At 41.4% G+C, this 25,145-nt stretch overlaps 1 protein-coding gene across 4 annotated transcripts in view; it reads left to right on the top strand.

Annotated features, from left to right (window-relative positions):
• rnf152 (ring finger protein 152) overlaps positions 1-25,145 on the top strand; it is a 70,474-nt gene that overhangs the window by 23,039 nt on the left and 22,290 nt on the right. The window contains exons 1-3 of one of the 4 annotated variants that reach the window (XR_014875985.1): positions 5,618-5,812; positions 7,310-19,258; positions 19,657-23,683. The gene's annotated coding sequence lies outside the window, so the exon portion shown is untranslated. The other 3 variants (XR_014875986.1, XM_085172064.1, XM_085172065.1) reach the window with 3 other exon arrangements.

Genomic DNA, 25,145 nt, shown 5'->3' with positions numbered 1-25,145 from the left:
AATAGCAAACAAAATATCACGATACTACACAGTATAGATTTTTTTCCCCACCCCTAACGGTGACCGTCAAAGCGATGAAAAATTATAGCTGTAAACAGTTTATTTTGCGACACCATGAAACAAACAATAGCGTAAAATGAAACGGTCAACGTCTTTATATTCGTCCGATATATATCGTTATATCGAACAGCTCTGGGCTATTGGTAAAAAAAAATAATGGAAGTTGCATGTTGTTTTTTTGTTTTGTTTTTTAACATATGAATGCTATGCTTGTAGGTTTTTCTTCAAAGATAATTTTCTGTTTTGTAAATCTATATACACTCACCAACCACCTCATTAGCTGCATCTTGCTAGTACCTTGTTGGACTTCCCTTTTGCCTTGAGTGCTGCCTTAAATCTTCACAGGATAGATTCAACAAGTTGCTGGAAACGTTCCTTGGAGGTTTTGATACATGATAGCGTCACACAGTCACGCATGATGATGATCTCCCATTGCACCACATTCCATCTGGTAACTGTGGAGGCCATTTGAGAACAGTGTTGTCATGTTCAAGAAACCAGTTTAAGATGATCTGCTCATAAATCACTGAGTTATCTATGTTGGTGTTATTTTGAGCTTAATAAGGACACATCAGCTGGAAGTGGTATATTATTTATTTAGGTTCCCATCAAGGAAAAACTCTGCCAGCGTGAAACGACTTAATCAAAGGTTCGTTAATGAATTTCCCTGAATCTTTCTAAAGGTCATGCTGGTGATCTGCAGCTGTGTGTGGCTCAACAGTAGGTTTGAAAGACAGGATGACAAGTCATTTAAAGAGCAGGAAAGAGTGGCTAAAGATGATCGACCAGCTGCTTTCAAGGCAGTGGATCTATATTGTAGTCTTTTTTTTTTTTTTTTTGTGCAGCTTTTAAGCATTCAGACAGTGTTGCTCTTGCTGCTGTGAGAGATGTGTATCATTTGCGCTTTCTGGGAAACATCGTGGTTTATTTGCTGCAAGTCTTTGATGAGCTGTAATAAATTATTATTTTTTTAACAGACAAATTGAACACTGTGTTTGGAGCGCACTTCAAATCCAGATCAAATCCAACTGGAGCCCATCAGTGGCTTTTAGGTAAAAAGGAAAAAAGTACTCCTACTATGCATATATTATTTTAAAAGCCTGTTGTATTGGAAGTAAACCAAACAATGAAAGCAGGCATGTCAAGCGCATCAGGTGTCTCTTCTCTTTCGGCTCCAAACCCTCATTTGTCTTTGCCTTAATGGGACAGCCGATTGTTTTCCTCCTTGTGAGCATGTTTCCACACAATTTGAATTAATTGGATTGTAAATTGATCCTACTTTGGAGCCAAAACCCTGGAAGCCATAGCTTTGGCTGCGTACAACGGTTTAATCTGAATACTAAATGTTATTAAAAGCCTCCCCTGCTTCGCCCGTGTAGGACAGTGTGTACCTGGTAATGAGAAAAAAGCCCAGAGGGCTTATTGCATTCATTGTGCAACAGCATGGTATAATTCAGTAATTAATTGCCTTAGTGCCTGCATGTTGCTGTAATGTTTTCAAGATAAACACTATGACGTAGTTCCAGTTAAATGGCTCTTGTGGCTCATGCTAACTTTGCATTTACCACCTCTGCTTGGAAGTATCCCCAGATGGTGACCTCATATGCAGGCAGCAAAATGGCCATCCCAGGCAGCTAATATATGTATTTACCTTGGATCTGTCAGAATGGCAAATATACACATGTAAAAACCAGCTTTCTAGAAAGAGTTTTTGGAACCTTTTTGTGACAACCACTTCAGAGGCATGTGGTACCGTTTACAGAAAGGCAATGAGAGCTCAGAAACACAGATAACCTTTATTTAAAAAGGAAAGAAAAACAACCATGTTAAGTTAAACTTTGTACATTTTGGCCAACCAAGTGGTTTCACAGCTGCTAATCAAACAATTATATCAAGTTATTAAGTTGGTTACGTCATACAAGTTGGCCGAGGTGTTCAGTGAGAGAATGCTCATTTGTTACAACGATAAATGAAAGCATTTGTTTACTTGCCAATGCTAGCTTTGTTTCACACAAAGCACAGAAGGTAACTGATCTGAGAGCAGTGAAAGCAGAGCCAGCAGTGGCTTAGCTAGCATGCTAATCTCCGACAGTCTTCCATCACAGAGCAGAGGTTTATCCACACTTCACATGTGCAATCAAGCTTTATTAATAGGAGATGGAGACAGAAGTCCATGAGATTTTAGTAGTTCTGTAATCAAGTTTGCTTCCAGAAACAATATCCAACTGCAATCACAAGATGGCAGAGATCTAAAGGATGGATGCAATGAGAGGATGAGAGAAGCTTTATGACAGAGTACTGTTTGAGATGAAAGATTTCTTTCACTTAATTTAGGCCTATTTATTTAGAGTCCACTGCACAAGCACTTCCTGCCTTGCTTGCTCTGATAGAATGTCAGCGTTCAAATCTTTATAACACAGGTGGAGTTTGCAAAGTTAGCATAATCAGTGAAGTTATAATCGCACAGTATTGAAAAATCTCGGTTGAAATAAAGTTGCAATATACTTAAAACAGAGAATTTGGTGCTTTACTTTCTTTTTTATTGGTTGAATCAGCATTGTGTAAAACAGACTGTGTAATATATGGATGTCCACACCTCTACACCACACATCAGTTAAACATGTTTTGCAGTTTCACTGCTGCCATGTACATATGTCCCAGTTAGCTAAGCAACAGATGCATAAAATACTAGAATTCCAGCCAAAAACGGCCTCCAGTGGAATCACAGGTAGTATAAAAAGAGGGATGTTACCACTTTTTGATGAGAGGTGATTAGATAAGGAGTATATCCTGGTGACTGACACCATGGACTAATAAGGAAAGAGTTTACTGACCTCACAACATCTCACAAACATCTATAGGGCCGAAGTCCTTTTGCAACCACAGTTATTGGCCCCTGGTAGCTTCACTTTAAAGACCTTTATACTATCTGTGGTCGGGAGACTAGTCATTGAAAGCAGCCAAGCAACAACTCCAGTATTGGAATGGATAAGCTATTAAAAACAAACCAAAAAACAACAACTCTATAGAGTTGTCCTAAAAAGAGAAGATAAAATAAGAGAGATTTATAGTGTTTTTCACTGTATCAATCTCTGTATTTACGACGATGTTTGTGCAAGTTTTCCCATGAATTAAGGAGGACATAAGGTACAGACACACAAATATTCATACATACATATACTACAATGATGATATGATGTGATTAAATGGGGTTGTAGACTAACTCGTCTACTAATCGGAAGGTTATTTGTTCGATCTCCCTCCAGTCTCCATGCCAATAGGTGATGGAGATTACCGAATTTCCCAGAGGAACCCACCCGAGGGATTAATAAAGTTTTATCTTATCTTATCTCAATAATTCTTGGGCAACAAATCAACCCCAAGCTGAATGTTTGTAAAAGTTAGATAAAAAGAACTTGAACATAGAAAAAAGTGCTTGGATGAATGGATGAATGTGGCATGTTGTACAAAGTTCTTTGAGTGCTCAGGTAGAGTTGAAAAGCGCTACATAACAACATGTCCACTTAACCTTTATAGTAGGATGTACTGTTTTTAACGTTGGGCAGTCACCTGAGACTATTATGAAGGTGCCACATGTTTTATTATCTTAACATCCCTTAAAGACCTTATTATCCTTGGTGAGCAGGTTTTTCCTGTGTACACTATACATGCACTTATTAATATTCTGCTCCCAGTAGTAAGAGCTCAGTGTGATGTTTGCATTATACGAGGAGCTCATTGACCTTAATTTGCATGCATCCATGATTGATGGTATTTACCTGCCTTTTTATGAATGGCCTTTTTATAGCTGGTGCTCTCCACGAGAGCATGGATGAAGTGTGGCCTGAAAGATGAAAGATTTTTTCCCCTCCTTTCTGTCTTGCACTTTTATTAAGATCACATTTAGCTGTTTAAGAAAGAACAATGAGAAAAAAGACTTTAATGTGTCTGGTCTGTTTTAGCTCATTTTCTATTCTTCTAAATTCTCTCTAAACCTTGTGTTTGTTTACTTTTGAAAGCTCTCTTTCCAAGAGAGAAGTTCTTCTATCAAAAACACATTTCATTTCATTTTAAACCCCTCCCCTCACAGACACACACGCGGCATCTTATTTTGCTCCACCGGTGGCAGAATTTTAATTCTCTCCTTGCAAAACCTCATCGCCTATTGTGCTTCACTATTCAGAGTACAGCGCTGCTTCTTCTCATCTCGCCAGCTCTGCTTACACAGCCAAAGCTCGAAGGAGCGAAAGACGCTCCCCACAATGTAGATGACAGGATAAAGGGAGAAGGAGACGGAGAATGAATGGGGAAGGGGAGCGAAAAGAATGGAGAGAGTGATAGAACGAGAAGCGAAAAGGCCAGGGAGGGAGGAGAAGCCATGTCTCCTTTGTCTTGACATTTCTCTGCGTCTCTCCTCTGGGAATGAACACCTCGATATAAATGTTCCACACATAAGATTGAGTGGGATAGGAGGAAGAGGAGGAGGGCTTGTTTGATGTGCATTAGTTATTACAGAGTCTGCGTATAATTTGGTTTGGGGTTGATGTAATTAAAGGGTTCGGGCCTCAGCAGTTTTCCTCAGACTAATTTGTTTAGGAAGTGCTGATTCCCCCACCGGCCGCCGGTGACGATAGAGCGACTCTGCTGCAGCTGTTGCTGGTGGTCATGGCAACAGGAGGGCCCACAGGTGTCCATATTGATATCTCTGTCGAGCTAGCTGCCTCCTCAGCGGGACTGCATTCACATTCAGCACTTTGCAGCTGGTGCTGTTAATCCACACAGTGGCTGGAAAGGACATCCACATGCTAAATTCTCTAAGAGATGAGGTGGTATTTAGAGGGCGGTACTCATTTACACCTGGGAAAAGGTTGTATCCCACTAATAAAATTATATTAACTGCTTATAAAAACTGAAAGGAAATCATGCTAATTAGTGAGCCTTAATCCAGCACACTTGTCTGAATTGCTTTCCAGACGGTTAGCTGTGTAGCTCCTGAACAAGCAGCAGCAATTAGACATGAACCTACCAGAAACTGCAGTTCCACTAGTGGCCACTTGAGGCTGGCCCCAAAAGTGAGTCAATCCCCAGAGACATTTAGACAAAGCATGTTACAAAAAAACAGTTTTTCGATAGTTTCCCTCTTCATGATCACTCTGATCTTGATGCTGGAGGTATGGACGTGGTGTATTTGACTGACAACTGGTATCTGCTCACTAATCTGTGGACCTCTTTTAATGGATTATCTGACTGATTTTGTGGTTGGTTTGTGTGATACACGCCATCCTAAATGTTTGTGCTTCAGTTTTGATGTGTGAAATTCTCATGTTTTATTGGTCTGTTACTAATTTGCAGGTGTCCCTGTCTGTTCTTTGTACCTGTGCAATTCATAGTAGTTTACCTTCTCACACAAAGGGTGACAGCCTGGTGGCTATGTTGTCTTATATACAGTCTATGCTCCTGAAGCAGATTATATAAAAAAAATGACACTAAGATTAAATTTTTTGTTTCTTTGTTTTTCAGAAAGAATAAACACAGGAGTCCGACGACGCTGGTGAGTGAAGTTTATTTAAGTAGAATTGTTTTTAACTTTTAGTAATTGTTAATGAACATTTTGCATTTCAGATGTGAACTTATGATGTGTGAAATGGAGCATGCTAAAAAAAACATTTGAGAAACAGGGATGATTTCTGCTTATTTCATAGTAACCTTTAGGTTCTATTAATTTCACTGGACTACACAGCAAATCCAGCATGTCCAAATTAACACTGTCAGATTTGATTTCAACACTTTTAAAGTGTCTATATGGGTCCACACCAGAGAGTGTTAATTTAACTCTTTTTGGAGAGTTGGTATGTTAACTCTGATTTAGTGTTAAACACCAAATCTCTCTGGAGTTGATAATTTAACACTTGGTGTTAAGAGTTTATATATTAACTCTCAAAGAGTATTTTAGTTTAACTACGTAAGAGTTATCTTCTAATTAATTCTAAAAAGCGGGAATTTTACTGTTCTGAACTTCTAGAAATTTCTTTTGGAAATAAACATTTACTAAAAAGACGCAATGGTTTTTGAAAAACATTTATTCTGAACTGTGCACCACAATTTCAAAACATTTTCTGAAAGATGTAACAGTGTACATGTTCTCACTTTCATTAGAATTTCGTTTATCAAAAGGTCTGACATAGGTGAGCTGGTAAATGCAAATAACAGCATTCTCATCACTTATTTCAATAAATACAAAATACAATATGCATGTCCTTCATTCATCACTTTGTGGAACTTCAACGCACTTCTGCTCTCCCCCATATTCCATCTTCACAAGCATATCCTATGTGGAGATTGAATAAAAATTAGTTGACACTAATTAATGGCACAAATCAATTGCAGCACAGTAAAAAAAAAAAGGAATCCTTTTTGAGCGATTACTTGTGTAAAGTATTTTCCCAAAAGACAAGGACACAGACAACAGGTAATACTGAACTAAATGTAAAACCTCAACCTTTTTCATTTTTACCTAAACCGTGTGCACAAAACTCTGGAGGGATCTAAGTGCTAACGTAGAACCCAGTCAGGACGTCTGCTAATGCTGTTTGCTCGTTTTTTATGGGAGATCGTTTTCAGGCTTCAAGTAGCACCATTATATCAACATTTCACATTCTAGACATTGTTTTAAGTGTATTTGACCAAAAAATTTGACTGAAAATTCACATGCAAGCTTTTTTTCAAGGCTGTGCTATTTGCCGAAAACAATACCTTTCAGCTAGCTAAAACAGAATATTATGCTATCACCGAGCAACATGGCTAATGCCTTTCACACAGCTTTGTCTCAACTCCAAAGAGCCACAGAAGTAAAAGCTAATAATAACAATAATTGAAACAATCTTTGAAAACATGACTTACCAAGCATGGCAAACAACTCAAATATGTAGAGCAAAATGTTCTGAAACGGCTTCACTTCAGCTTCGATTGGAGCCGTGCTGGGGGCGGAGTCTGTGAATTTACTCTATTGGTGTCATAGCCCCTGTAGGAGTTCAGAGTTAAGAGGTCAAGAGTTAATGTTTCCATTGGAACACCTCCAGATTTGAAATAGAAACACTCATTTTTAACACTCGATTTTAACTACTATCATTTTACACCTCAGAGTTACATTAAAAGAATGTGACTCTACTTAGAGTAAAATTAACTCTAAGACTACTAACACCAAAACATTTAACACTTTTGAATTTGCTGTGTACTTTTTATATTAAAGTATTTTATTTTATTCCTAATTCTTTCATTGACTTTCAGTGATGGTTCCCATTAGTTTGTACCTTTGGTTTTCATTATTATCTTTTTCTTGATGCACGCTCAATCATCCAGGTAAGTAAATCCTAAAACGTTGATTTTGTTCATCTGGACGTTTTCAGTGGAAGAAACGTTTCGTCGCTCATCCAAGCGACTTCTTCAGTCTCAGCTGACTGCAGGTTTCCCCAACCTTATAAACAGTACATTTGCAGAATGACTGAAACCAGCCCAATTAAAGAACAAAGGGCTGTGAGGTCAGTTTTTTTGATCATTAATATGGAAATTGTCCACTCCGCAGTCAAATGAAAGACTTAAAATTGCACATGAATGGACAGGTATGTGTGACGTCAGAGAGGAATGTTGCTTCTTTTAAGTTTGAAATGGGAACCGTTTTGAAATGATAAAAATGGCACATCTGAAAAGATCATTGCATTAGTTTAGTGTCTGAGATAGGAAAAGTTTGATTTCAGGTGTCAAAGCCAAGTCAGACTGGCAGATACTGCCAATGTGTTAATTCTCAAAAACCACAAATTGCACTCCCGATGAACTTGTCTAGCTATCTGAAAAAATTTACATTGCAGCTGGTCTTTAAGGGAAGTTAAAGACCAGCTGGTCCTCACTGGCCATGAGGACCATTCACAGAGAGTTGGGGAATTTGTGATGGCGATACTCAAAATAAACAAATAATAAATAAAATAAAAACATTTATTCACTGCGAAAAAGGATAAAAAAAAATCTCTCAATTTTGGTTTCATTATTACACTTCAGCTGTCACATGACAGCTGGGATAGGCTCCAGCGCCCCCCGCGACCCTGAAAAGGATAAGCGGAAGCGAATGGATGGATGGATGGATATTACACTTTAAGTTTAATAAACAGGCAAGTTGTACTGAGATGATGCAACGCTTGCACAGCACATGGACATTGCATAGACTTGTCTGAATAACAAGTGCTGAATTTTGTAATATAATCTGCTGTGCTACAAGCATGTCACATCCACAGAGTAAAGGCAGGAGAGCCACCCCAAAGTAGATTTCCAAAGAGTCTGAGGGAGGGAGATTTGAAGAAACAGGAAAACGGCTCGTTTCTGACAGAAGATGAGATGATGAGCTGCACAAAGAGCTAAAAGTTGCATGCATTTTCAGTTGTCTGACAACAGAAACATAAATAAGAACAGCTTTTTTGGGAATTCAGCTGTATTGAAATACATTGTATGGGGGGCCTGGATCTCCTCCATGCCTGCTTCATGCCCTGGGGGACGGGGCTATGGCTCTCTACATCCTCTAGCAGACCATTACATGGGGAAACCATTTGAATACAAGCGCGCCGATCCACACAGGTGTGCACACGGGTGTTCACTGTTCGTAGACTTAAATCACACCTTTCTTGGCTGCTACTTCAAAGCACATTGTGCGCTGTCTGTCCTGCGTGCTGCACAACAACATTCAATATTTAGTATTTACTGCTGTTTACACTTAGCTAGATTAATGCGATGGTGTTGTGTATAGTATGTTGCATTGTTTTGTTTTTTTTGCTTGTTTTCTATTCTTTTTCTCTCAACAGGTGATCCCGGAGATATTTTTTCTTCCCCCCTTTCTCACTGTCCCTCTCCCCTTCTGTTTTTCTTTTCCTTCCTCTTTCTTTCTCCCTTTCCTATCCCTCACTCATGTCTGTCCCGTCTGTAACAACTGAAAATAAAATAAATAATAAAAACAAAGGTCGATCAAATGGACCAATACGGCAATGCCATGATGATCCATTTGGCAAAATAAATCCATTGGGTATCCTTGTTGGTCTTCAGACAACAATTCGGACGGCTAAAGAACCAAATGGGACAGGCAGAAAAAAAAAAAAAAAAAAAGAGCTAAAAGTTCACTTTCAAAAAGAGTTCTCATCCAATATTGTGTCATGTACAAACTGCATGCTGGTACCTGATATGATTGCAAAAATGACTGATTGCACAAAAAGTTAATTTGCCTTTTTATGTTGTTTTTCTGTGGAAAAATCTAACGAGCTAATCAGCCTTAATCACAAAATGAGGCTGATGAGATGTGTCATTCATTTTTTAACTACAACAACATGGGTTCCCTCCAAATAAAAATCTGCCGCGTGTTACAGTACAAACACATCCTCGCTCGCATGAAAGGATGAGTTGGATTTGAGAAGTTGTGAGTGCTGGCAGGGTTTTGGGTTTGTGCGAGTGTGATGCTTGTGGTTTTCTTTGATTTAAAGCCTCGCAGTCTGGCGGGGACAGCTAGAGTAAGCGTGCTGTGTTCACGTGCACTTGATGTCACCTTGCAGGATTTCTCTGGGCATTAAAGTTGACTCATACTGGAGTCGGGAGCTGCGGGAATGTGAAGTTCAGCTACAGAGATGATGATGAGTCTCAATTCAGCCTGAAATGAAAATGCAACGTTTTGAGACGTGAACTCAGTTTCTCTGTGAAAGCATCTTCATACTCATGCAACTACATGATTCTTACTAGACACTGTGGTTATATCTTAAAATTGCTGCCATTATTTCTTATAATTTTACCATTTTGCACTAATACGTTCTTCAGTTCTGCTATGGCAGACTGCAGCTTTTGGGATTGGTTTTCTCTGCGAGGTATTTGATGAAAGCAAAGCTTTGCCTACATCTCGAGGCCTAAACTCGGCAGGTTGAGAACCGATCCCGCTGCTCTGCTTCCTGCCGATGATAATCTGTCCACTCCTCGGGTGGCCTGAATGAAAGCAGGAGCTGGCTGACAGATCAAACAAACCACCTCCTTGCTTTCCTGCTTGATTTTTCTGGGAAAATAAATAGTTTTCGGCTTTGCTGACAAAGAAAATCACAGGTGGAAAACAGTTGCTAACTATGTGCAGGTGGAGGTTTCATTTTGTGAGCTGCAGGTCTGATAATCACTCAATCTGTAAGTGGTACTGATAAATTCTCAAGTCCTCTCAGGAAAAATTTAGACAGACTTGCTGTTTTTGAAATCCCGGAGGCATCCACGATGTCCATACGTCGCCTCCCCTGACTGTTTACTTCGTGCTGGACCAGGCAGGTGTTTCATGTATAAATTATGCCCATTAGCTCTAACTAAATCGAACACTGGAAGCAAAGAATAAAAGATGTTTCCAGCCTTCTCTAATTCAAATGGCTTTGTAGATTTACTCTGTTCAGTCATGCATTTAGTGAATCTCCTCTCAGTGCAGAGAAAGCTGGCTCACCCATAATAATCTTTTGTTGGCCAACTGTGTTTTTAAGGCCACCAAGCTGCTAACCATGAGTGCACCATTAGTACTCATGGTTAATTCTCTTTTAATGCCATCTGGAGCAACCAGTTAAACTGAATGAGCTGAAATCTGTGTGAGTTTCACAATTAAAGTATGGAAACACCAGGTGATAGAAAAACATCATTAATAATCCACAAGGATCCACTCCAGGAGAGTGGGGTTTAACTCCCAATGCTTATGCTTTTGTCTAATTTGTTGTTAGATTATTTTTGTGGTAAAGTGGACTTTGTTACAATGTTAATCACATTAAAAGCTCTATTTTCTGAGATACCAGCTGACGAGTCCAAACTTATAGAATATAGTGCGCGCCTGCAACCCTGAAAAGAAATGCAGTGTTTCCCGCACAAAGATTTTTTCAAATTTAAATGTAGCAATGATAAGTTGTGATAATCCTAAAAACTAACTACACCCCAACAGCTGTTAGAACTACCTTCAACAGCTCTCTTAAGATCTTGCCACATCATTTAAACGAGCTTAATATCTGGCTTTGACGGGATCATTCCTTCTCTCACCCCAACCGGTCGCAGCAGATGGCCGCCCCTCCCTGAGCCTGGTTCTGCCGGAGGTTTCTTCCTGTTAAAAGGGAGTTTTTCCCTCCCACTGTCGCCAAAGTGCTTGCTCATAGGGGGTCATATGATTGTTGGGCTTTTCTCTGTATCTATGAAGCGCCTTGAGGCGACATTTGTTGTGATTTGGCGCTATATAAATAAAATTGAATTGAATTGAATTGAATTGCAACACCTCAATTCTTGGTTGACTCAGTCACTGCAAAGTGTCCGGGTCCTGTGGTTGCAAAACGGGCCCAAATCATCACCCCTCAGCCACAGCGCTGACAGTTGGTGTGCGGTGTTTCAACTGACAGGATGTGGTTGGTGATGCTGTCCACTATCAGCCAACATCTTCACTCTGGTCTTGCCTGTCCAAAGGACATTGTTGAAGAAGTCTTTCTTTCTTACATGTCTGTATTTTTGGCTGTGTGAAAAGAAATGCAGTGTTTCCTACACAGATTTTACATGGTATGACTCCACAGGTATATTTGGTGATGCATTTTAGGTTTAGTTTAGTAAGGGGTGGCTGTAGCTCAGGTGGCAGAGCAGGTCAGGCTGCATGCCAAATATCCTTGGGCAAGATACTAACCCCATGTTTGCCTACTGGTGGTGGTCAGAGGGCCCGGTGGCGCCAGTGTCCGGCAGCCTCGCCTCTGTCAGTGCGCCCCAGTGTGGCTACAATGTAGCTTGCCTGTGTGTGTGAATGGGTGAATGACTGAATGTAGTGTGAAGCGCTTTGGGGTCCTTAGGGACTAGAAAAGCGCTATACAAATGCAGGCCAATTACCATTTAGTTTAAAAGGTTTAGTTGCTGCTAACCAGCAAGCCTTTGCTGTTCGTCTATTTTGCTACTGTAAGGAGGACACACTGGAGATGCCATCAGCTGGCTCTCCAGTGAGTCTCGTGTCACATGGCTTGAGCCTTCACGGCCTGCTGAAACATGGTTGAAGTTTCAAATAATGAGGTACGCCTATGTAGATGTAATCCCTAAAGCTTTGGCTTCACACATTTTTTTTTTTTTTTTTTTTTTTTTACATTTCTTTATGATGTCAAGGACGGAATAGGATTTCTTTGGACTGTAAAGCATGCAAAGCTACTCTATAGTCCAAGACGAATGAAAAATGAGCATAATAGGCCCCCATTTAAAACTTTTTTATGAATATAATTGCGTTGAAGTAGCTTCTTCACTCTAATCCTCTAATTAAACTGTATTAAAATGGCTTCACATATCTCTGTCCATGTAGTGACACTTAAATGCTCTTTAATATTACAGCACTTAAACTTACAGTATAACATTTATGCTATCTTGTATCATACTGCCATAAAAGTTGCTTTCAGATCATTGTTGTAGTGGAGTTCATATGAAGGGAATACAAAAGAATTCATGAGACAGCTGTGTGCGTGACAGCAAGCTAACATGGCTACGAATACGAGCTCCAGAAATATATATGACCCATATTCATGTCTCGTGGGACTGACTTCACTCAGTTCATCCTCTGGTGATGTCTTCAAGCTTGATGTATGTCTTTCTTGCTGGCGTCTCATATCTCATTTGTGCTTGTTGTACTCTTTTTTTTTTTTTTTTTATTCCCCGCCCCCCTCACCACATGCTGTCAGTGTGTCCCTTGGCCTGTTGATTGAAACATGCCCGCAGTCTGTCTGACGACATTCAATGCCAAGCGGCTGATTTATTTGCTCTGTAACACACCGATCCTCCTGCTGTGAAACCCCCCTCCACTCTGCTTCCATTTGAGGAATCTTGGAGTGGATGTGGTGCATTTCATCAGACGTTGACGCTGTAAAACAGCTTTCCTCCTTCTCGCTTCTGGCTGCTGAGCTGTCACTTGCTGAGATGGCATTGTGCTCTTCATTGACTGCACCTTTGTGTGTTTGTCTGGTCCTTTACAACCGTCTCATCGGATGTCATGGCCATTGATTAACTCGACAGGCCTCGTCAGAGCTTGTTATCCCGTCCATTTTCTTGCCAACTGCTCGAGTCATTAACATTTAGGTTACTGCGCAGAATGCCTCAGCAGGTGTTAATGTAGCTCATTTTCCTCAACAGCGTCCATCCACACCTGTGCTGCTGTCCGAGAACAGCGTGTGCTGTGCAAGTGTGATAAAGAAAAGCAGCACATCACAAACACTCTGAAGTCTGTGCATCTTACAAAAGACGAAATTAATGATTGAGTCACTTTCTGATGCTTTGTTAATCAGCTGATTGCATTTGGGTTGCCAGGTTGTCGCAGATCCTCTTCAGTCAACTCTTAAAATAAACTGAATGACCAGCTGAAATCTGTCCATTCGTATGTCCATCCACTCAATCGTCCATCCATCCATCCATCCACTCACTCATCCTCCCACTCACCCATTCATCCACAAATCCATCTGTCCATCCATCCATCCGTCCGTCCATCCACTCACCCATCTACCCACTCACCCATCCATCCATTCATCCACAAATCCATCTGTCCATCCATCCATCCGTCCGTCCATCCACTCACCCATCTACCCACTCACCCACCCATCCATTTATTCATCCATCCACAAATCCGTCCGTTCATCCACTCACCCATCCATTCATCCATCCACCCATCCATCCATCCGTCCATCCACTCACCCATCTACCCACTCACCCACCCATCCACCAATCCATCCGTCCATCCACTCACCCATCTACCCACTCACCCACCCACCCATCCATTCGTTCATCCATCCACCAATCTGTCCGTTCATCCACTCACCCATCCGTTCATCCATCCACCCATCCATCCATCCGTCCATCTACCCACTCACCCACCCATCCACCAATCCATCCACCAATCCATCCGTCCATCCACTCACCCATCTACCCACTCACCCACCCATCCATTTATTCATCCATCCACCAATCCGTCCGTTCATCCATTCATCCATCCACCCATCCGTCCATCCACTCACCCATCTACCCACTCACCCACCCATCCACCAATCCATCCGTCCATCCACTCACCCATCTACCCACTCACCCACCCATCCACCAATCCATCCGTCCATCCACTCACCCATCTACCCACTCACCCACCCATCCATTCATTCATCCATCCACCAATCCGTCCGTTCATCCACTCACCCATCCATTCATCCATCCATCTAGTACTGATTTTCTGGGTTGTGGTCATGGCGGCAGTAGCTGGCAGAAAACTCCAGACCTCCCTCTCACCAAAAGCCGCCTCCAGCTCGTCTATGGGACAAACGTAATCTTTCTGGTTTGCCCTGGGTCTACCTCACAGCCTCTTCTCGCTACGATACGCCAGGGAATACACTGCTCATCCATCCATCACTACCCTATGACCACATAGATCGGCCGGTAAATTGTCAGCAGCTCTCTTTACCACCGTTCCTGTAAACCATCCGTTTGTCAATCACCCACTCATGAACAAGACCCCGAGATACTTAAACTCCTCCACTTCTATTAGAACTACATTATCTACTAATGTATTCAGACAAGGTCACGTCTGTTTTATACAGTTATTATATACTACACTGGGCTACAATTAAAATGACAAAATGCACTTTAAATTTTAAACTGGGTCAAATTTTTCTGCATCCCCCCCCAAAAAAGAGAATATGTAGGACAAATTAGAGGATCTCATCCAGGCTGGTTTGTGATGGTTTCTTTTTTTGGTGCGAGCCACTGCAATGATGTCACAGTGTGTAGGAGGAAGTGGTGCACTCAAACACAGGGACATCTTTGTACGTAATATTCACATATCACCTGACGTCTGCAGGTCAAAGGACTGTCCTCCTGGTTTCTCTTACCATGGAGGTGTTTCTTTAATACAAGCTACATGTTGTTGACCACTACAGCCACAGCTCTCTCTGTCAGCTGCAGGTCTTTCCGGAAACCAATTGTTTCCCCAGGTTGTCCACTGCCAAGCCCGAGAATTGGCTTTACAAAAGGAGCTCTGTGAGGCTGAACCAATTTCATCAGAGGCACCTTGAAAGCATGTGTGCACAGGTACCCTTTCACATGTTTGGCCTCAGGAGACACCACTGAAGGTCAAGCGTGTCAGCTGTGAATGTGCAATATGTGTGTTTGTGTGTGTCTGTGTGTTTTGTGTTTGACATTTGCCTTTTTTTTCCTTTTTTTTTTTTTTAATAGTAGCTCACTCAGCTGCGGGGCTCTTGTGTGTTGCACTGCTTTAAAGAGAGGGGTGATCTACAGGAGAGAGTGGTGTTGGAGGTGGAGGTAATCAGGGGTTTGTCAGCGGTCGTATCTGTGTGATGTCTGTACAGGTCAAAGGTGCATCATTCAGCTCATGTGGATGTAGAGACAATGACACGAGCCTCTCTGCCTCTAGTTTTGTTCTTTGTCTTTCCCACTAACTACCCCCCACTCTCTGTTACATTGCAAAGGGTCGTAATACAAGATGGATTAACCTCCCGTTAGGCCAGAATAAAACAAGCAGCTGAGACTATCAGAGATTTTTTTTTACTGCAGTAGAGGCTTTCATTATTTCTGTTTATCTCCTGAACAGTCATTCGCTTAAGAGTCCACATCTGAGTTTCTCCTATAATGGATGAAATTGCCATTTATTAAACGTGCCACAGTGCTTCGTCTGTCAGCTCCTAAAAACAATACAGTCATCAATCTCAGACGTGCTCTTGGCAGAAGTTTGGTCCATTTTCAGCATCCTCTCCTACCATACGATGATACTTGAACTTTGCTGATATTTGAAAGATTAGCATCTTTCCTGTGCTAATATTTCATAGACTGGTACATGTGTAGTGCTTTCCCACAATATCTGATTACTTCAAGTGCTTTTAACCAACTATTTATACACTCACACATCAGGGGCAATTCAGGGTTCAGTATCTTCCCCCAAGGAAACTTTAACATACAGCAGTGCTCTGTGTTTGCAACATCATGACATATAATCTTTAGCTAGTTAGCTAACTGTTGTTGTTAGAAGAGTCTTTGTATTACTGCTGTATTTCTGAAGCTTGCATTTGCACTAAATTATGTTTACACACCTCTGCCAACTGTATCCTGACAATCGGTCATTAGTCACTCTGACATGTTCATGCGTTTCTTTCTGGTAGTTATTGTGCAAATTAAGTGGTACTTAAATGAATCACAGGCAGCCACAGACCTGATCTGATCTAAAACGCGTTCTTTAAGTCTTTTACCACCAAGAAATGGTCAAAATCTCCCTTTTTGATAACTGGCATGAATAAAAAAAACAACAACGCAGCCTTTGTTGGGTCCGTCCATGCCTTGTGCCAGGGTGCAGGATTAAACCACGACTTCAGATGACCTCGACATGCTCACAGATCAACACCACGATTCCCCGACATGCTCGGGTGTAACGAGCAACACCTGACACCACGACAACAACACGCCGTCAGGCTTTAATCCTGTCAAATTGCCACCACTGGTCTGTTTTCTAAAGCCCTTTATCTGCCTCGCCTGCCCATTCACTAACATGCATAAGCTCCCAGAGTCACTGTGCATCCTATATCCTCCCCACCAGGGCCCATTATCTTAAGTGAGTGCTGATAGGATGCGAGGGGTAATCCAAACGAGCAGCAAAAGTGTGTTTGAGATCTGACTCGTAATCTAGCTTGTATAAAAATTGCGTGAGTAATATGTTCTAAATTTCCCTCTATGTGTTCATATAAACCAAACCTGTATATGTGAGAGCTGCGGGGCTTTGATGTTGCTACTCAGCTGTCCGACACATCAACTCCATGCTCTTTTTAAACACAGCAAACACAGCGAGCTTGCCAGTGAGGGATAAGGCATGTAGGAATATCAAAGCCTTTTTATTTGGCAACATCTGGGGACATTTTCTGGAGGCTGACTGCAACAGAAACTAATGAAAGCTGCCCTTAAAGTGGGAATTATGCACGTCAAGGTTCCTCTGGAGAGGAGTCTCTTTAGCGCTGGCAAGCTGTTTTACAATCCCCATACTGAGGACTGCTTCTTATTTCAAAACCAGCCCCGTGTTTTCACTTCTACAGAAAAAGGAGAGGCTTCGAGGCTGAGCCGTTTTTTTTTTCTTTTCATTTCGTTTTCTTGATGTGTGTTGATGTGCAAATAGTTGTCAAAGCCGTAGTTCCCTGTCTGAGGTCGGAAACACCAAGACTATATATTTCCTTTCTGGTTGGCACAGGTTGCCGATTTAATGGGATCATAACAGATTCTCAAGTCTTGTTATCTCAGCCAGACATGTTCTAATATTTCATATATGTAAAGGTAATAACCTTGCGTTCATTTCGCAACTCGCTTTTACAGAAATGTGATACAATGTATGCCTTAGTCTATTAAATAAACTGCGAGGGTGCCAGAGTTCATCCCTGACAGTATCTGATAGTGTTTTTTCTTTTAGATACTTCTTCTTATCAGTTGCACCAAAAACACGATTCAGGACTTTCTGTGTAGGCTTCACAGCAACATCAAGGATCACTTGATGCTGCTGGAAAGTAGATGAGTGGAAAGAACAGCTTTCAGTTCTTCCCACTCATTGAGATCAGCTGCAATCTTGTCATGGTCTCAGGGATTGTGAATATTTTTTTTCTTTGCTTCCCTCGGTCTTTTCTATGTCTGTGCCTTTGCCTTTCTCTTTACGCAGTTACTTTTCTGTCTGTGTCTCTTTTACTTCCTGTCTCTGTCTTCCCTCTGGTTAACTGTTCTCCCATGCTGTTATTTCTTTCCTTGCACCGGTATATGTCTTGTTCTCTAATTAGTGCACTTTGTAAACACAGTAACTGTCCGCTTTGTTTGTTACACCTTGGTAGTACCAATTATGATCTCTTTTTGCTTTCTTAAGTCTTCATCACATAGATTCAACAAGCTGTTGTATGTATTCCTCCAAGATTTTGGTCCATATTGACACGATACTCTCACAGATTTGCAGATTTATTAGCAGCACATCTGTGATGAAAATATCTCATTCCACCACATCTCAAAGGTGCTACATTGGATTGAGATCTAGTGATTATGGAGGCCATTTGTGTATGTTGAATTCTTTGTAATGTTCTAGAAACCAGCTGCGTGACATGGTGTGTTATCCTGCTATGAGCAGCTATCAGCTGAAAGATGCTCAGTTGGTACCCGGGGACCTAAAGTGTCAAGAAAACACACTGCTGCTCCACCAACACCAGCCTGAAGTGTTGATACAAGGCGGAATGGATCTATACTTCCATGTTGTTCATCCAACACGTTCTCACTCCCGAGGCGTAACATTTCACGCTGGTGACAAATCGTCAACATATTACGTTTTCGGCTACCCACCACGTTCCTAAATGACGACCTCGGAAAAAATGAGGAAATATGAGAACCGTATGGACTCAATCTACACATGTTCGCTCTTTTTCTTCAAATCGCTTAGAAACACGCTATTTAACATCATTAAAGTCCTGGTTAAGCTCAGGAAAAAGGTTATGGTTAGGGCTAGGGATAAGGTTAGGTTTAGGGCTGGAATACAGGGCTGGAACGTCTATTACCGCGGGAGCGTCATTGCACTGGATTTCGGCCATAACCCGCCGCGTACCATAAGAACGCTGAAGGTCTCCTTTCAAGTTCCTCAGGAACGCCGCAGGACGTGACAAAACGTCGGCATGTTACGCCTCGGGAGTGAGAACGGGCTGTGTTTATCCTAAAAATGACCCTACCATCCAGGTGTTGCAGCAAAAATCGAGATTCATTAGACTAGGCAATATTTGTCTAGTCTTCTGCTGTCCAGTTTTGAATTGTAGCCTCTGTGTCCTGTTCTTCCCAAGAGGAGAGGCACCCAACAGGAAACAGACTGTGGTCCTCTAGTGTAATGGCAAAAGAGGACCACATTGTGCTAAAAATGTGCTTCAAGGTTTGACATGTTGTGCATTCAGAGATGCTCTTCTGCATACCTTTGTTCAAATTAATGGTTATTTAAGTTACTGTTGCAGTCCTCTTAGCTTGACCCAGTCTGGTCACTTCCCTTTGACATCTGGCATCAACAGGGTACCTCAGATGGATTCTCATCTTTTGTTATGTCGTCTGCCGGTGTCTTATATTTGGGTCCTTTCTCTCAGTACAATGATATATTTACAATCAGATGTCTTAGGTTGCACGGTGGCACGGTGGTTAGCACTGTTGCCGCACAGCAAGAAGGTCCTGAGTTCAATTCCAACATCAGGCCGGGGTCTTTCTGTGTGGAGTTTGCATGTTCTCCCCGTGTTTGCGTGGGTTCTCTCCGGGTACTCCGGCTTCCTCCCACCGTCCAAAGACATGCAGCTTGTGGGGATAGGTTAATTGGATAATCCAAATTGCCATTAGGTGTGAATGTGCGAGTGAATGTGAGCGCGAATGGTTGTCTGTCCCTGTGTGTTGGCCCTGCGACAGACTGGCGACCTGTCCAGGGTGTACCCCGCCTCTCGCCCTATGACAGCTGGGATAGGCTCCAGCGCCCCCCGCGACCCTGAAAAGGATAAGCGGAAGCGAATGGATGGATGGATGTCTTAGGTTGGAGCCATTACTTCCAGTAACAATACTTTGTAAAGATATATGCACTGATCATTTTCTCTTATTCTAAATGGCCATAAAATCTAAACTTTAACTAAACAGCCCCCAACAAAGCTATTAGAGGACAAAGGGAAATCGGGGCTGCAAGGAAGATGAATTTAGAGAAATCAAAACAAGTTTTGGTGAATTAAACAGTACAAATGTGTAAAATTGACTTTTTATTAATAAAAATGAGTCTAAAAGGCCATAATGTCACCTTTTCCTAACAGAACTGAATGTTACCATTGATTAAAGGTGACACAGTATCTTTCCATTTATTTGTTGATAAGTCTTGTTAAGAGATCAAGAGGTTACTGTATCGGTTTGCACTGCGTCCTGATGGATTTATTAGTAGTTGTCCTGACCTGTGACTCAGGAGCTACCTGCCAATCAGGGTATTGACTCGCTTTGTGTTTTCACCAGCTGAAGGTGTCCACGCTGACATCGGTCTCTGTGGAATATTTCTATCCTAGGCTGAGTGCCAAACATGTCCTCAGCCTCAACACAGTCTGTCTCACTAAAAGAGATGAACGGGGAGGGAGAGAGGCAACATCCCGGCCATTCCTCAAAGTCTAAACTGTGTTAGCAGGTGGCGAACTTATGAAATACTGTTTAACTCGCTTTTCCCATTTTTATCTATAAACTGGCCACATAGTCCTTCAAAACAATAGCCTTTACTTTCCCTAATGTAGAATGTGTTTGAGGAGTTTTGTTTCATTTGCAGTTTTACAACACAGGCAGCTTTCCTTTGTCCTTCCAGAGACACCACAGCTGCTACTTAAAGATTTCTGCTCTCTGTTCTGGTGTTTCTTCTTTTCCTTGTTTTTAAGATTTCAATTTTCACTTGAAACAGAAGGATTAAATAGTCTTAATTGGTTTATACTCAAAGGATTTAGGATTATAATATAGAGTTACGTCATCTTGCCTGAAAGTCAATGTTATTGGGGGTGAAAACAGAGCTTTCTAAGACTGGTGCTTATTGAAAAATATCTTCAAGCACACAGAAACAAAAAGACAGGTTTACCCTGACGTATCTGGAGCCTACTTGCTACGAAGAACAATATTGAGTCGTAATTAAGGTTCAGAATGTGGAACGAAGGCCTTTGGTTCTTCTTTGATGATTAGAGATGGCAAAAAACTTTTCCTCTTGAAGATTTTCTCTTGAGGTAAGTGATGCCAGTGCACATCATTTGAGGTTGGAGTCTTAAGATAAGATAAGAGTTGATGGGCTGTCAGTTTAAGAGCTTTGATAAGCCAGTTATGTTATGTGTGCTACCAAAAGTGACATTGTTGCTCACAGTGTCTAACTTTGCATTTTATAATCTGAGTTTATTCACTTTCTGGCTGAAAGTTTGGGAGACTAGAGCACAACAAACTAATGGCTTAGTCATACAGGCCTAGGCAGTGACCCCCTGGCAACCTCTGGGGGCGAGGAAAAAATGTGCATTCCCATTTCCAACCAATTTCCAAGTGGTTGCTAACCTTGGCACAGTTGCTTTAGACAGTTTCAGTTAGGCTTGGTTGTTAATAGTTTGCATGGTACACACTGATTTGTCTGCAAACACTCACAAGCTACCCACTGTTTCCAATTTCCGGTTTGGATTGCACTTTTCAGATTCACTCCAGCCCGTTAGCCTTCAAAGTAAAAGCTTTGCCTTATTGTGGTAACTAACCCCTTTCAAAAGGTGTAAACAATATAAAGCAAACTTGCAAAAGGAATAAAACTATTCCAAGAGCCTTCCTCAAAACTTTCTCAAAAAGATGGAAAAATAAAAGGAACTTAAGGAAACAATAAAAAGATGCAAAACAAGAACATGTTACAAAGAAAATCATGAATCACTGACTATAAAGATGCAATCCAGCCCTGAAGAGATGCAGAACAAAAATAATGAAAAATAATGAGATACAAAAAGACCTCACTTCAAGACTGAGTAGAAAGAGATAAAAAAAGACTAAGATATCATAATTAGAAACAAAATGGGCAATGGAAGAGCGGGGGGGTCCTTTACATATCAGTACTCATGGTTCGCTCATCTCAGTAGATACGATTTTGCAGTACTTTTTTTTTTTTTTTTTTTGCAGTACCTTAAAACACTGGAATTAAAGGTGATATTTACCACCATCCTCTCAGCACTTTACAGCTGGATTCAGAGCAGAGTTTCCTGTTTTTATTTCCCTCCATCCCACTCGACACATGCTGAATTTTACTGAGGGGAAAGCGAGAGAGGAAAGTGAGCCGAACTGGAAATCGCATTACACGTTTCCGCGAGGACTTGGAGGGAAAACAACCTGTTGTTGTTGCCAATGCCAGACAGAAAAACCCTCGAGCAAGTGTCAAAGTGGCACACGGTTCTTTTTCATCCTGTGTCAGAAAATATTCCAACTTGTTCACACGTGTAACCCCAACCTGCCAGCGTTTTCAGAAGTAAGATTGGCAGGAAGTTATTTTTTTTTATGAAACGTGTATAAATGTTGTGTTGACAGTAAAAGCATGAAAAGACAAAAACTGGGATGTTTTCCACATTTCCCCAAACCATCAGATATACTTTAATGCCTGTTTACAATACGGCTTACTGAGCTGTCATTGGTACAGGACGCAGTTCATTTCTGACATCTGTCTTTGGACCAATTGCTTGGCAACAGCACATACTCCATCATCCTACGACTTCGTCATCTCAGGCCACTCAATCCTCCTCGAGGCTTTTCATGTTATTCACAACGATGCTCCTGTGTTTCATTGGCATGTTAAGTCTCGATTTCATTAAATGGAAACTGGCTATTATGCATTTGCTTTAATGGCGGTTTGACACGATTGCAGCTAATGGGACGGGCGTTACTCTGAAAAGGAAAATAATCCATCATTTAAATACAGCTTATAGGGAGGAAATTAATGCATGGAGGTTGAACTTGCTGTTGGATAACACCGGATCTGTGGAGTGCCTCTTAGTAAAGAGTCGGCGGCATTACACAGCCGATAATGGCATGTCTGAGTGCTAATAATGAATGTAAAGATGAGTTTCACAAGTAGACATTTTCTTATCCGACACCTGTGATCTAATATATTCTTATTTTACTGTAAAGATGAGATTTGTGTTTGTGAAGTTGAGTTTGAAACATGATTTTGTTTTTATGTTAGCATAGCAGGGCAGGGATAGCTCAGTAGGTAGAGTGGTTGCCCCATGATCGGAAGGTCGGGGGTTCGACTCCCCTGAACGGCTACACCTGAGCAAGGTACCGTCCCTACACACTGCTCCCCGGGCGCTGCATTGGTGGCTGCCCACTGCTTCACTGGGTGAATGGGTTAAATGCAGAGGAGCAATTTCTCTATGGGGACTAACACATACACATTATTATTATTATTATTATAATTAATGCTAAGCTGTACCCATCCATGATTAAACTTTTTTTAACATTGTGGATTGCTCCCTTTTTCAAAAAAAGTTTAAATGTCTCTAGATCTTGATCAAGAGTGATTGGATAGCAAATCCATATTCAAACACTCAGCTGTGGTGTTGAGCTTTAGTTGGAGACCAAAACAATAGTTTGTTTAGTGTGGCTGGGTTCAGCCCAGATTGAGGAGTTTGTGGTCTAGATTTGGTGATCTGGTCAGGATCCGTTGGTCATCTGAGCATGTCGGGGGGGAGGGGGCACCAGGGTTGGAACCAGTGATGTTATTAAGCCATAAATAGACAAGTTATTTTTGGCAGTTCTTCAGCGATCAGAGGCCGATCCCCTCAAACTGTAGGTGTGCCTGACCTGAGATTCTTTAGCAAAATATGAAATAAGTGGATCATCAGTTCACTCCAGAAATACAGGTTTTAACCCCTAAACTTCCTCAGGCCTCCATAGAGGCAGCTCTTAAATCAGGGCCAGTACTGACAGTTTGTCTTTTGTCCTTTTCTCCTAACAGCGATCCTTTTGCCCCTGATTCATTTGTGATTTGGGCACCACGACTGATCGGAATAAGTTGGAATCCGCTTCTGTCTGGGTGAGTTTGTACTGCCTGTCGAGAGACCCTAAAGACACTCGTTAGACTCTGGTTTGCCTTTATTTTCTCCGCATTTGGTCATGTCACACATAAGTTACATACTTGAAATCACTAATTTTATGCTCTGCTCTTTACTATATTTAGTCTTTTGTTTATCTTGCATGACAGTCACCAACATGGCAGTCCTGCCCCTTTTAGCTCCAGAAATGATAGCCGATGTGTTTGAGAGTGAATTTGACATTTCAGACATATACAGACTATATTTGACCTGACCATAAAACTTGCTGTCCTACAGAAATTGTGTAGTATTTAGAAGGAAGTGCTGCATTTAATGAGAACAAGCATTAAAGTCAAACTATAGTTCATGAATTAAAGATATAACAACGCCGTACTTACCGGCTTTAAGAAGCTTGTACCTGTAAGCATTAATTGGTGAACTATGGTTACCTGTAGTTTGTCTTGTTTGTCTGTAAAATCTCATTAAGTACCAGCTGAGTGGTCGTAAAATTTGGAAAACGAAAAACCAAAAGAGTGCAACACAAACAGGAAATGATGGTTCATCTCCAAAGTAAAAGTTGCTCCCTCTAAAACATGTTGGCACGCCTTTTGCTTTCATGGTGAACTTTCTTCATATGCAGTTTGCGTCGCACTTTTTCCCTACAGCTCAGAGAAGAGCAGGACAGTATTTGTAGACAACGTCACTTCCATTCAAGCTACAACTACAATTGCAACAATATGTTAGCAACCAACGCAATCACAGGGAGGCTTTTGAAAACCAGTTTGGGAATATAAATGTTTCTCTTGTGGTTTTTGGTTGCCACGGGATCACGGACTGGTCTGGTGTGACTCAGTTTTAGCAAACACTCAGAATTTTTCCCCTCACAACCGGCGGCTAACAGCTGGTTGATGACTAATCTCTGGGCCTTTATTCTCTTCTCACAGGTAATTTCATTTGGTTAGTGGTCACATGTCTGCAAAATACTTTTACCACTATTTTTTTTTTGCCACATAGATTTCAATTTAGTGTCTTTCTCTAATCAGAATCATAAGAAACCTGTCTAAACTCTGCTGGTGTCATTATTCTACCAAATGAAAATTTCCATTTCCTTCATACTGATAAGGTAAACCTTGCTTATTGCAGCAATTACTGCCGAGTAAAACAAAAAGAAAATATTTGTTTACGTCCTGTGAAATAATTAACTTGTCACAAAGCATTAAATTACACTGAAATACGCAGAATTAATCCTCAGGCCTTCTTCTGGTTTTCTTGTGCGTGTGGGAGTAGACGACGTTTGTTTGCGTTCGCCCATAATTAACGTGTCAAAGCGCCGGCGACGATATAGAGGTGTTAATGGTGACAAGGTGACATGTAAAGGTTTGAGGGCAGCTCTAAAAATATGCCGCTGTCACCTCATCAGTTCTCCCACCGCCGGTCGTTTCCCCGACGCCCTCGGAGCGAGTC

The sequence above is a fragment of the Neolamprologus multifasciatus genome, chromosome 9 (assembly GCF_963576455.1).
Source record: "Neolamprologus multifasciatus chromosome 9, fNeoMul1.2, whole genome shotgun sequence".
NCBI lineage: Eukaryota > Metazoa > Chordata > Actinopteri > Cichliformes > Cichlidae > Neolamprologus > Neolamprologus multifasciatus.
The sequence above is the reverse complement of the archived record's forward strand: the minus strand, read 5'-3'. Positions and strand labels throughout refer to the sequence as shown.